The sequence below is a fragment of the Lepisosteus platostomus genome, unplaced genomic scaffold (genome assembly GCF_059453375.1).
Source record: "Lepisosteus platostomus isolate fLepPlt1 unplaced genomic scaffold, fLepPlt1.hap1 Scaffold_78_H1, whole genome shotgun sequence".
In the NCBI taxonomy this organism is placed as follows: domain Eukaryota; kingdom Metazoa; phylum Chordata; class Actinopteri; order Semionotiformes; family Lepisosteidae; genus Lepisosteus; species Lepisosteus platostomus.
The window spans coordinates 129,438-143,714 of NW_028291690.1; the positions used below are offsets into that span (position 1 = coordinate 129,438).

The following is a 14,277-nucleotide window of genomic DNA, read 5'->3' on the forward strand; positions in this document are numbered from 1 at the left end:
TATTGCTCGTAGCGGCGCCCGGCTTTTGTCTGTCAAACGTTAGGTTGCGCTTCTTCATGCTGCATCGTCGGCATGAGTGGAGCTTTTTAAACGTCTGTACTTACTGCGCCCCATAATAAATCGTTTGTCCCCATTCAAAAGAGATTGTGCGATGTCCTGCAGCGTTCGCAAAGCAAACCTTTGACAGTTTGAAAAGAGGAATTTATTCTGCTTCCTGTGCGTGCAGTAGTTACAAAGTTGAACGTCTTTACACGATCTGCTGCAGTTTTCAGTGGGTGGGCTTTGTCAAATGGCTTGGAAAAACGCACTGTGTTTCGGCTCGGGAAACATCATGAGCAGTGTCCTGCATGTTTTCTGTGTATAGCTGTCTTTTAACGCATACAGAATTCATTCGAAATCATTGATTTCTCCAATTAACAAGGGTCCCTTTTTGAACCTGCCAGAAGCATTTTTTCAATGTAACAGATTTACTCCGGGGAAGGGCAGCATGACATTGAGAGTAGCTCAAGCTTTCAGCACCTTTATCTGACTGCATGTATGCAGACACTGCTCAGAATCCCCTGTAAGATTCTCCTTCAATTCCGTTTTGCAGTGCTTTAGCTCTTTCAAAAGGCTTCGCTTTGCTAGTCACAATCCAAGGCTCATGACAGCATTTGAAAACATTCGCAACTGCGTTGGCCGGGAATCGAACCTGGGTTAACTGCTTTGAAGGCAGCTATGCGCAACACTGGCTCGCTCCAGAATAAATCTCACGTCGAGGGCATATTTTTTTCCATTTTACCGTGAGTCGGGCTCAGCTGCACAGAGGAGAGAGCAGAGCAATGAGGTCACGGGGACAGGGGAGTCACACGCTGGCGGTTTGAATACGCGGAAGATCACTGAGGGATCCACAGTATATGGACCCTCCGTGCGCCATCAGTCCGCACTCCGGACTCTGAATCCTGCCATCCGAGTTAAGATCTCGGCGGAACCTGAGGCGCAGTTCCTTCTTAAAACGTCATCTGGTGAGCATTTCTAGAATCGTACTTGTATAGATTCAGCCTTTAATGTGTTGCTAGGTTAAAATTGATGACTTCTTGTATTTCAGTAGGCAACTGCCCTCTTGATTTCGGATTTAATTTCTTTATTACAGGGGCGCTTTTATGAAGACAGAGTCATGTTCAGGTACTTTGCTTGATGGAGGAAGCTCATTTCGGACTCTGTGATCTGCTCACCTGGAAAGGTCTGCTATACTACTACAAGAGAGAAGTAGAGTCTGGAAGAAGGGACAATTTTATGATGCTTTGGAAGATAATGTTTTTTTTTCTTATACTGAAAATGAAAGGTAGTTGTTTCTATATGGACTCAGTCTTTGGAATTTGTATATATATATTTCAGTGATCCCTCAGCCATTCCTTCTGTATTGTAATTCAATTTCTCTTTTAAAATTCCTTCCCCACTTCTAGGACCTGCAGTTGCTGAACTCCACAATGGCTTCTATTGGAAAGTCTGTGACTGAGACCAAGTAAGTGTTCACTTTTTTATGAAACCATTATTTATTTAGGAGCAATGAGCAATTCTTTTATAAATGCAATAAAATCATTATGCTCAAACTATGAGAGAGAAAATTAAGGATAATTTAAGAAATCAGTCTTAGCTTGTTTCTATACACAGATGGTATTATTTATTTTCAGAGGAAACCCGCTCACTTGAAGAGGTCGTGTATGAAGCACGCCACGGCAGAAGAGATCAGGATGGCCTCTCAACAGGCGAGGGAGGACATGATGAATCACCTGAAAAACGGGGTCATCGTGGATTACCACAGAATAGAGATCGTGTCTGGTGAGGCAAACAGGATAGTGGTTGTAAGACTGCTAGAGTCCTTGGGCCTTTTTGTACATGGGGAGCCTGAAGACACATTGGCAAGGTGAGATATTTTTAATCTGTAAGGCTTCTGTAGTTTCTTTTTGAAATCATTGTTACAACATATTATGTAAAAGCATGTTGAAAAGAATATACCTGCATTCCAGCGGCCCTGAGCAAGAGGCCGCTGTCCAGGAGGAAGAGATGCCAGAGGCTGCTCTAGAAACTGAAACAGAAGCGGATAAGGAAAGGGAAGATGTGAGCTCTGATGAACTCTATCAGCAGTAAGACTTTTTATTTTTCAGATGTATCTATTTTTTACTAAAATTCTAATTTGTCTTATAGGTATAAAATGTTTAAACCGGTGTTTTATATCCTTACAGGCCCTGAGTAGTTAAAAAGTATCAGCAGGCCGGAAGAGAGTGGCCCAAGCTGTACTCTATAGAAAGCACTCCCTGGATGCTCCTCTCCTGATTGGATTCAAACAGTACCTTACCAAGGATCTGGGAGTGGCAAATTATTCTCAGGAGGTATTTATTTTTTAAAGGCATTTAAAATTAAGTAATGGTATCTTCATTGTAAATGTTTTTATTTCTTAGCTTAAAATTCACCCATGTGAAATGATGTCAGCCATAAACATCATGACTCTATATTTCCTACCTGAATCTATTCTACTTAAATTATTACATTATACACAATTTGAGTTCATTTTAAAAAGTAAAAGGTAATGAAAGGAATGCATTTTCATAAGAAAGATAATACCGATATGCATGTGATAATCTTCCTTATATCATGTAGTGCATCATTTGGACACTTTGTGGGCTTCAAATACAAAGAAAATCATGTTCTATGGTACAAGATAAATACAAAACTTAAGCTTTTATTTTAATTAGATTTCTTTATAAAGCATAAGCAATCATTTATTACATCGCTTCTTGAATTAAATCTTTTGACAAGAGGTAAGACTTCTGTTACATTTAAACCCATGTTTAGCTGTGTTTTTTAGATTTAACTGAACCAATTTCTGTGTGTGATAATGTCCTTGAATTCTGACAACATCACACTAAATTACATGATATAAAACAGCTAATGTTTCTAGAGATAAAGTTTCTGAGATGCTTCTAATTACTTTTTATTACCAGGGACAGTTTAATTCACCTTGTACAGTACTGTAAGACCAAGATGCTTTTTTTAAAAGTTATTTAACATTTTATAGAACTTTGTCTACTATGGCAACATGATGTGCTTGGTGAAACTTTGAAAAATACTGCTTGGCCACTTATCTTAAGGTAAAGATAGGATAAAAGTTTATCTTTTGCACCTACCTGACCCCCAGGGAAGGCCAATGCTTTCTAAGTTGATGGTTCCCTACAGTAGACTGTACTTTAATTTCAAAGGTAATGTATATTGACCCAAATCAGTTTTGGAATCCAATCTACTGACGAGATGGAGCACATCCTTTTTTCAGGATTTTAGCATCATACGTTTGGTATATTTAGTCCCTAATGCTGAAAGAAATGATCATAGAACATTTGGACACTTTGTGGGCTTGAAATACAAAGCAAATCATGTTCTATGGTACAAGATAAATACAAAACTTAAGCTTTTATTTTAATTAGATTTGTTTATAAAGCATAAGCAATCATTTATTACATTAATATATGTGAAAATAACATTTTAGCATCATACGTTTAGTATATTTAGTCCCTAATGCTGAAAGAAATGATCATAGAACATGACATCTAACCTTACCTGCGGTGTTTTTAATCCCTATTGCTCAATGCACAGTGAAAGCATTCCATACATGTGTCTGACAATGAGGAATGGGCCCCTGAGACAGTCATTTGCCTGTTTCACAAATGATCGTATTTTACTAGAGGTTCTGTTTGGGATTCAGATGTGCATTCGGACAGCAATCCCTTTCAAGAAATGATACGTTCTGGATGAGGTCAAAGGTGCTGGAACACTGTATCTAGGATGTGTTTGCAGAGACTGTGTGTCTCCTGCTTCAACGCAGTGATAAACAGATGTGCTCCTTTAATTTATTGGTACATGCCCAGGGCAGTAAGCAGTCTGAGGATTTATTTCCAGATGGCATAGAGCAGTGAAGCAGTGAAGTAGTGCAAAACACTGGATCATTATATTATTAGAATCTATTCTACTTAAATTATTACATTATACTCAATTTGAGTTCATTTTAAAAAGTAAAAGGTAATGAAAGGAATGCATTTTCATAAGAAAGATAATACCGATATGCATGTGATAATCTTCCTTATATCATGTAGTGCGTCATTTGGACACTTTGTGGGCTTGAAATACAAAGAAAATCATGTTCTATGGTACAAGATAAATACAAAACTTAAGCTTTTATTTTAATTAGATTTGTTTATAAAGCATAAGCAATCATTTATTACATTAATATATGTGAAAATAACATTTTAGCATCATATGTTTAGTATATTTAGTCCCTAATGCCGAAAGAAATGATCATTTGTTTAACATGCACGGGTCTGTCTCAAAGGATGCAGTACTCCTGAAGGGCCTCAAACCCTACATTTCGGATGCCTAGCTGTATCCCTCACATGTGGCACCTCAGAATGACTTCTAACCTTACCTGTGGTGTATTCAGTCCCTATTGCTCAATGCACGGTGTACATACTGCATACATGTGTCTTGAGAATGAGGAATGGGCCCCTGAGACAGTCATTTGCCTGTTTCATAAACAGGGACCTGGACCTAGACCTGGCCCGTACAGGGCTCAAACCCGCGACCTTGGCGTTATTAGCACCACGCTCTAACCAACTGAGCTAACCGGCCTCATGACAGTGCTCCTCTCTGTGCTGCAAAAAATCAAACTCAGGGAATTTCTTTTGTCCTCCTTTGAATAGAAAGCCGTGTAATCAGTGTACGGGCTTTCTCGTGCAGTTTCATGGTTCTTGTAACCCAAATCCTACACTGGCCTGAAGTGCCCCCCCATTTCACAGCATTTTTCAGCTGATTTAAAATGTACCTAAAGGAGAAGCATTATTGAAGACCATCAATTACCAAGAGCTTTTGTCAAAGGTTTTGGTGGTCATTTTGAATGACCACAGAGCGCTGTGACCTCGGTTTTATCCAAAAAGACAGCGCCCTTTTACAACACAGCATCTCCGTCACTATACTGGGGCATTGGGACCCGCACAGACCTCAGGGTGAGCGCCCCCCCGCCGGCACCATTAACACCGCTTCCAGCTGGAAGCTTTGTTTTTCCCTGTAGCTCACCCTCATCCGGATTCTGACCTGGCTCACACCTGCTTAGCTTCAGTGGGTTTTCAGTTGCGAGTTGCAAAAGTTGGGATGCAAGTGATGGAGCCGTTCGCTGCAAAAGCCACTGGCCAGGAATCGAAACCAAGCCTCCTGCGTGGCAGGCGAGAGTTCTAACAATGAACCACCAATGCTCAATGCCTGTACCTTCAAAAAAGACGCTTTTTTGGTGCTGTGTGCAAAAAGCGTCGACATCTACTTCCAGCTGCAAAATGCCATCCGCGGACGCTGTGAATTTATTTATTTAGACACCGCTCAGAATCCCCTGTAAGATTCTCCTTCAATTCCGTTTTGCAGTGCTTTAGCTCTTTCAAAAGGCTTCGCTTTGCTAGTCACAATCCAAGGCTTGTGACAGCATTTGAAAACACTTGCCACTGCGTTGGCCAGGAATCAAATCCGGGTCAACTGCTTGGAAGGTAGCTATGCTCACCACTATACCACCAACACATGCCCGGGGGAGCCCTCCAGGACACCACCAGAGAATGCTCACGATTTCAGAAGCTGTCTCCGGGACGTGCTGATTCCACACATCCTGAATAAATCATGTTATTGTTAGTTGCTGTAGCTAGACGTTCAAATGAGTTTCATGGCCAGATGGACTGTTTCCTCAAGTGGTATAGTATTGCAGTAAGACAGCACGATGCCTGCAAGACTATGTCACGCTAAATGCCACAGATTGTGTTTGTCCGTTCGTGTCAGTCGTCCTGCAGCCACGGGAAGTGGGACACAAACATGCTGCAATGCTTTCAAGACATTAGGATTTGTTTGTGCAACATCCGAGAAGAGTACTTGTGGCTTGAATGTGACTGAGCAAGGTGTTTAAAGACAGAGACTGAAAACTGTTAAAGGATGAGTCAAAGTAACGTCTAATCGGATTAGTTTCCTTAGAGCTGGTTCAGAGTTTGCTCAAGAGTTTACCTTTCACAGATGCGCAAAGAAGAATGTTGGGGGTGCACGCTTCAAGGCGCCTTACAGCTGTAGGGAGTGATTTCAGACGATTCGTGGCGTGTGCTCATTCCCATATACCGTACGCCCCGGGGTGCAGTGCTAGGATGACGTACAATACCGCTTGGGCACGTAACGGCGTTATATGCAAGTGCGGGACGTGAGGGTTTTGCGTTTGTTCGTTTTGTTTTGCTCTGCTTTGCTTTGTTTTGCTTTCCATCGCGTTGGTAAGAGCGTAAATAAAAAGGCGATTCCTGTGTCGACCACTAATGTAAGAGCTATTTCAAGTGCGCCGTGGTGCGGCTTTTCAAATGCTTAACAGGATGATTTTGCATGCACGCGTGCTTTCATGCAGTCGTGTGTGCAACCATGTCTGCTTACGTGCAAACGGGCGTGGTTTCATGTATGCAAAAAACTTTCCTGGGCTCTTCTGAAGCACATAAAATTATTTGGAGATATACATTTGTCTTATTTTCCTCTTAGGCTCTAGAATTGATAACTTTTTTTTCATTTTTGGCATTTTTCATCATTTTCCAGAAAGTGGTTGCAAGCCCAATATCATGCGAAGAAACTTCAGGATTCGGGGATCAGTCAATGGATTTTCTTCAAAGTTGGATTTTTGCACTCTGTGGACCAAGAGATGTTGTTCTATAATGTTTTTTTTTTTCAAATTTAAAAATATCATTTTTTCATGGAGCTTTGAATGGGATGGATTCACCCTCCTTTAGCCAGGACAGAGCTCCAGGAGCCTGGGTAGGATTCTAGCTTTCTCCCCTTGCAGGCACCTGGCACAGAAGACAATATTTTTTTCCTTAAAATCTTTTTTTTTGTGTTCCTTGTTGTTCCAAACTTAATTTTAATCACTTTTAATTAGAGATTTTATTAAAAATAGTGCAATAAATGACTAATTTCACAAAAATTAATGTAATATAAAACGGATGTTTTCAACTTTATTGTAGTGTTTTAGAAACTAATATGTCTTCAAAAATGGTTGTTTTTCACTCCTATGAATGAAAACTGTTGTTATATGATGTTTTTTTTTTCAAATTTTAAATGATCATTTTTTCATGGAGCTTTGAAGGGGATGGATTCACCCTCCTTTAGCCAGGACAGAGCTCCAGGAGCCTGGGTAGGATTCTAGCTTTCTCCCCTTGCAGGCACCTGGCACAGAAGACATCATTTTTTTCCTTAAAATCTTTTTTTTTGTGTTCCTTGTTGCTCCAAACTTAATTCTATTCACTTTTAATTAGAGATTATATTAAAAATAGTGCAATAAATGACTAATTTCACTAAAAATACTAAAAGTAATATAAAACTGATGTTTTTAACTTTATTGTAGTGTTTTAGAAACTAAAATGTCTTCAAAAATGGTTATTTTTCACTCCTAGGAATGAAAGCTGTTGTTATATGATGTTTATTTTCAAATTTTGAAAAAGCAAAGAATTCTAGCTTTCTCCCCTTGCAGGCATCGGACACAGAGAACCTCATGGTTTTCCTAAAAATCATTTTTTATGTTCCCTGGTGTTCCAAACTTAGTTTTAATCAATTTTAATTTGTTATGTTACAAACAGGGTAATAAAGTCTTAATTGGACTATAACTAATGTCATATTGTCTGCTACAAAACTGATATTTTCAGCTCTATTGTAGAGATTCTAGAATCAACTAATAAAGAATTGAAATAAAAAAAGGGCATAAGAAGACATTACCAACAACGACCACATGATGGAGATATTGTCTAGACATTACCAACAACGACCACAAGATGGAGATATTGTCTAGACATTACCAACAACGACCACAAGATGGAGATATTTTCCAAAGAGGCAAGAGGGGCAAAGCTGCGATAAGGTAAAATCATTTTTTGAAAGAGATTGTTGTCAGAATGCACATCCGTATCCCAAACAGAATCTCTAGTAAAATATGATCATTTGTGAAATAGGCAAATGAGTGTCAGCTACAATATGATTGCTACATATCTGCATTTGTTGGTATTTAAGGAGTAAGAGTGCAGGTTTAAACCTGCGATCCAGTGTGTTGAAGAATTTCACAACACTACCTCTAGCACATATGGAAATAAATCCTCATAATGATTATTGCCCTGGGCATGTACCAAAAAATCAGTGAGCATATATATATATATCACTGGGTTGAAGCTAGAAACACAGAATAACTGCAAACACATCCTAAATACAGTGTTCCAGCACCTTTGACCTCATCCAGAACGTATCATTTCTTGAAAGGGATTGCTGTCCGAATGCACATCTGAATCCCAAACAGAATCTCTAGTAAAATACGATCATTTGTGAAACAGGCAAATGACTGTCTCAGGGGCCCATTTCTCATTGTCAGACACATGTATGCAATGCTTTCACTGTGCATTGAGCAATAGGGATCAAAAACACCGCAGGTAAGGTTAGAAGTCATGTTCTATGATCATTTCTTTCAGCATTAGGGACTAAATATACTAAACGTATGATGCTAAAATGTTATTTTTACATATATTAATGTAATAAATGATTGCTTATGCTTTATAAACAAATCTAATTATAATAAAAGCTTAAGTTTTGTATTTATCTTGTACCATAGAACATGATTTTCTTTGTATTTCAAGCCCACAAAGTGTCCAAATGATGCACCTTTGACCTCATCCAGAACGTATCATTTCTTGAAAGGGATTGCTGTCCGAATGCACATCTGAATCCCAAACAGAATCTCTAGTAAAATACGATCATTTGTGAAACAGGCAAATGACTGTCTCAGGGGCCCATTTCTCATTGTCAGACACATGTATGCAATGCTTTCACTGTGCATTGAGCAATAGGGATCAAAAACAGAATGGAAACAGACATGGAAACCAACAAGGATGGGATTTGAACCCATGCGTGCAAAGCACAATGGATTAGCAATCCATCACCTTAACCACTCGGCCACCTCGTCGACAAAACTGGGCTGTCCCAACTGGGTTGGCGCGCTCCAGATGATCTTTTTCTTTTTTTTCCCTCGTACTCGAGGGTCATTTTCCTGTTCCACATGCGATTTCAATATTTTCCTTGGGAGATGTCAAGCCAGCAAGCCACTGCTGTGGTTCAGTGGCCAGCGTGGAGTTCAGTGGCCCTGTTGTACACAGAAAGCACATTGAGCTCCTTGGACATGAAAAGTTCCAGATAAAAGCCATTTGTCATCCTTTCTCTTGGTGTCGATGTTGCTATTGTATGTAAAGGTGGCAACTTGCTCAGCGAGCAGGCGGAGCACACACCGAATGCAGATGTGTCTGAGTGGTGTGTCCAAGTGGCTGCAAAAGGACAGCACTCCCAGGGCGCTGTGGCTTAGTTGGTTAAAGCGCCTGTCTAGTAAACAGGAGGCCCTGGGTCTGAATCCCAGTGGATAACCGCCTACGGCTAGACTTAATTAAATGCAAGTATTCATTTCCTGTCTTTAACACGACTTGTTTTTCTTAAAATGGATGCAACTTGCAAAACATGAAATACAAACCTTGCTAATCAGCGCTAGCAGCTGGCAAAAAAAAAGAAGTCAGCAATGTTTTTTTTCTTTAACCTTAACCCTGCTAATGGAGAAGAGTTAAACGACCGAGTCTATGCAGCTTAAACGGTGCGCACGTCGGGATCTTAGCTGAAAGGGTGGTAAATCACGCTCACCCCAGTCCTTAATCTTTTAAAGAGGATACAAAATTGAACCTAGTCGCCACATCACATACATCCTGTTCAATGATAAAAAGGTAACATCTATCCTCGCTCCAGAGTAAATCTCACGTTGAGGGCATATTTTTTTTCACTTTACCGTGAATCGGGCTCGGCTGCACAGAGGAGAGAGCAGAGCAATGAGGTCACGGGGACAGGGGAGTCACACGCTGGCTGTTTGAACACGCGGAAGATCACTGAGGGATCCACAGTATATGGACCCTCCGTGCGCAATCAGTCCGCACTCCGGACTCTGAATCCTGCCATCCGAGTTAAGATCTCGGCAGAACCTGAAGCGCAGTTCCTTCTTAAAACGTAATCTGGTGAGCATTTCTAGAATCGTACTTGTATAGATGCAGCCTTTAATGTGTTGCTAGGTTAAAATTGATGACTTCTTGTATTTCAGTAGGCAACTGCCCTCTTGATTTCAGATTGAATTTCTTTATTACAGGGGCGCTTTTATGATGACAGAGTCATGTTCAGGTACTTTGCTTGATGGAGGAAGCTCATTTCGGACTCTGTGATCTGCTCACCTGGAAAGGTCTGCTGTACTACTACAAGAGAGAAGTAGAGTCTGGAAGAAGGGACAATTTTATGATGCTTTGGAAGGTAGTTTTTTTTTTCTTTGAAATCGAAATGAATCAGAATATCAGAGCAAAAGACAAACTCTTGGTTTGGTTTAAAGAGATATGGTTTTAAAACAGACAAAATGTAGAAAACAGGTGTTTCTCACTTCTGGAAAAGAATGGACCGGGGTATTTTACTAGTTGCAGTGCTGAGCTCACCGGCTTGCAGTCCTGCAGTGTTGCACCAGGGTCAGTGGTGCAATGGATAACACGTTTGACTACGGATCAGGAGATTGTAGGTTCGACTTCCGCCTGGCTCGGGTCGTTTTTAAACGCATCAGGCTACTCCCTAAGTAGCCTGTGCTACTTACTGTATTGTAATCGTACCCAGTAAGAGATTTCCTTCATGTAAATGAACTGCACTTGACAGCTTTAGAAAAACACCTGGGCTCAGTACGGTGCTGAGAGCTAATCGTTGCTGTTGTTCTAATTAGCACGCACTGCATCGGCTATGAACCCGAACTTTTCAATTATTCCGATCAGTAAGTCAACACGTAGTCCACATGAAAGGTAGAAATATTCTCTTGTGTCTCTTGTTTGTATAGAACTGAATGTCCCTGACAATGTACTGTTAGTTTTAATTGAAGAACGGCATTTGTGTTCAAATATACCAGACAAGTTTACGTAACTGCTCATGCGACACTCAGTTGTAATTAGTCAAGAAATAAAGTCGAACAACAGCTGCGGGTTTGATTCTGAACGTATGAGATTGCAGCGTCTTTTACTTCCATTGACAAATGATAGAGATTCGAAGAGAGATCCTTCAGACCAGCAAGCAAACCCACGGCTATTTCGGTTTTCTATCTAGGCAACGTTGGTGTCTGCAATAGCATACATGAAAGCGTGATGCAATTTCTGTGGCTACATTTGTTGCACGTCATGCACAGTAAGAGTGTTTCTAACACCAAATAAAAAGTCAACAATTAGCGATCACGCCTTCTCAGTTAACCCACTGAAACCCTTGCTGTTAACAGTTCTTTAATGCGTGCTTTACGAGCACCTACATATCGTGTCGGTTCTTTCAGCTTTATTCATTAGGTTTTCAAAGGCATAAGTAGAGCACCAGAGGTGCGAACGCAGAATGTATGGTAATCTGAAGAACTGCTTTCCATGGCAGCGGGTCCAAGCGATTTAACGTTTTTATAGTACCGGGAAAGGAGAAGCGGCACTTTGCCTTTGCCGCGCAGGCACAAGGCGACGTGCGGCAGACGCAGGAGTCGGCAAGTTCTGAACCTGCGCGGGGAGTCCCTAACGCATTTCGAATCCATCGCCTTAACCACTCGGCCATGACAAAAGCGAGCTCGTTGCCGCCGCATTCCTCCTATAATCTAACACGGAGTGCGAGGTGGCTGCGGAAACCTTTTTAAAGTCGCTCTCCGTTAAAAAAAAAAACCTTTCACAAGATTCGTGCCGGCAGACAGACACGCCTCAGAGGGTTTAAGGCTGGCTTCACGTTCAAATGATAAAGTCCCCCAGTCCGGATGTCAAAATGCAACTTTGGCAGACAGAAAAAACAGCAACAAACCACAAATGTGGAAAAGGATTTTACAAGCTGCACCACACTGCACTTTCAAAAGCATTTACATTCGTGTTAGACGCAGGAATTGCCTTTGATTTGCGCGCTTACGAACGCCATGGAAAACGAAACAAAACTAAAGCCCTCAGCTCCTGCACTTGATTATAATGCCGTTACGTGTCGAAGCAGGAATTTACGTCATCCTACCACTGCAACACGGGGAATAGAGGGAAATGAGCACAATCTACGAATTGTCTCTAAACAGTCCCTACAGTTGTAAGACGCCTGGAAGCGTGCACCCCCATCATTAATCTTTGCGCATCTGTGCAAGGTAAACTCTGGAGCAGTCTCTGAAACGGCTCAAAGGAAACACGTGATTGATTCCATGTGCATCTGGGGTTCATTTCTTATTTACATTTAATTCAAGGGAAAGGCTTGGGTCAGTTTCAGACGGCCTCCAACAGCGAGATTCAAGCGCCCCACCTTCAGCCCAATCTGCGCCGCCAGAACGCCAACGGCTCCTCTGGTCTCTGGGGTGCGGTTGTGACCCTGTAACCTAAAGTGTTGGTGGCAGACAAATGGAGACTAACAGGTGATGTCCTAGGACATGACTACATTGTGACACTCGGTGGGGATGGTGACCATTGCTTGGAAAAGAGTGCGAGGCCCCTTTAGAAAAACATTTTGTTAACAGGCATTCTGCCTCAGCCTAAACACCTATAGCTTGCAAAGCGCATGCTATTAGACAGGCACCTCTGCAAGACCTTAAGAGTCTCTTAAACTAGTGATAGTAAGGTGTTCCCAATGGGCGATGTTTGGCTTTCAAATCATCTGTCTGTGGAAGCGCCGAGATGCAGCTGTTTAAGGCTTAGAAGCAGCTGACTGTTTCACTAGCTAGCTGATTACTGTCAGTCAGGGAGCTCAGAGGTGAAAAGCCTGTCTGAGAGACAATTCGCCGTTGTTCAGTTCAATATGTTCCGTACCAGCTCGGCGCACCTGAGATCATCTTGGTAGCCGTGTAGCTCAGATGAGTGAGAGCATGTCTGTGTGTACCACCGTGATTGGATGCCGGTCCTTCTCAGGTCACAGTAAACCTTCTGCTGCCTAACTTTCCTAATTTTGGGGATCCCTTTGTAAAAGCAAAGGAAAAAAAAACTGGCTCTTCATCAGCATGATCGACCCAACCCAGTGTGCCCCAGTGGCCTAATGGATAAGGCACTGGCTTCCTAAGCCAGGGTTTGTGGGTTTGAGTCCCATCTGGGGTGCTCCTGTCCCATTTTGAGCGTACAAATGTCCTTGTGATTTGCAAAGCTGCAACCCCACCTTACTCAGTGAGCGTCTCTGCTTTTCTCTCACATACAGTTGGGAGAAAAACTTTTGTAAACAGCCCTTCGGAATGATGTGGATTTCTGCATGAATGGCTCCTAACATGTGATCTTATCTTTATCTAAGTCATAATAATTAATAAAGAGAGTCTGATTTAACAAACAACACACGCCCAACATTTGACATTGCTGTTTCTTTATTGACCAAATGGTTTAAAAAATCAAGGTCATTGATGGAAAAAGTACGTGAACCCTTATATTAAGGAGCTAGTGGAACCTCCTTTATGACAAAAACCTCAACCCCCACTTTCTGTAGCGGCTGGTCAGACCTGAGCAGCGGTTAGGAGGTATTTTGGCCTATTCCTCTATGAAAAACTGTTTCAGTTCATGTATATTTTTGGGATGTCTTGCACTGAACGGCCTGCTTCAGATCACGCCACAGCACTTCAATGGGATTGGGGTCAGGACTCTTACTTGGCCATCCCAAAATACGGAATTTCTTTTGTTTCAGCCACTCTGTTGTTGATGTACTCCTTTGTTTTTGTCATGCTGCATGACCCAGCGTCTTTCGAGTTTTAGATCACAGGCAGACACCCTGACATTCTGCTGTAGATTTTCCTGATACATCTTGGAATTCATCGGTCCCTCGATGATTGCAAGCCGTACAGCCTCCGCCATCCTTCCCAGGTGGGATGAGGTTTTGGAGTTGGTATGCAGTGTTTTGTTATCTCCAAACATAACGCTGTGCACATTTACCAACAAGTTCAACTTTTGTCACGTCTGTCCACAGAACATTGTTCCAGGAGTTGCTGTGGAACATCCATGTGGTCTTTAGCAAACTTGAGAGGGGCAGTGGTGGTTTTTTTGGGGGGGAGAGCAGTGGTTTCCTCCATGGTGACCTCGCATGATCACCACTCCTGTTCAGATTTCTTCTTATGGTGGACTCATGAACACAGACGTAAGACAAAGTCAACCACCTGTTCGCTAGATCCCATCCCCACTCAGCTAGTCAAAGATTCCC

At 41.7% G+C, this 14,277-nt stretch overlaps 1 long non-coding RNA gene and 2 other non-coding genes across 3 annotated transcripts; 2 read left to right on the forward strand and 1 right to left on the reverse strand.

Moving 5' to 3' along the window:
• Positions 1-1,149: 1,149 nt before the first annotated feature.
• Positions 1,150-2,120, forward strand: LOC148631333 (uncharacterized). Its single transcript, XR_015934774.1, has 4 exons — positions 1,150-1,324; positions 1,446-1,504; positions 1,674-1,906; positions 2,010-2,120. It is a non-coding gene; the product is annotated as an uncharacterized LOC148631333 (long non-coding RNA).
• A 6,826-nt stretch (positions 2,121-8,946) lies between these two features.
• On the reverse strand, positions 8,947-9,028 carry trnas-gcu (transfer RNA serine (anticodon GCU)). The gene has a single exon. It is a non-coding gene; the product is annotated as a tRNA-Ser (tRNA).
• Positions 9,029-13,123: 4,095 nt separating this feature from the next.
• Positions 13,124-13,196, forward strand: trnar-ccu (transfer RNA arginine (anticodon CCU)). The gene has a single exon. It is a non-coding gene; the product is annotated as a tRNA-Arg (tRNA).
• The last annotated feature ends 1,081 nt before the right edge of the window (positions 13,197-14,277 follow it).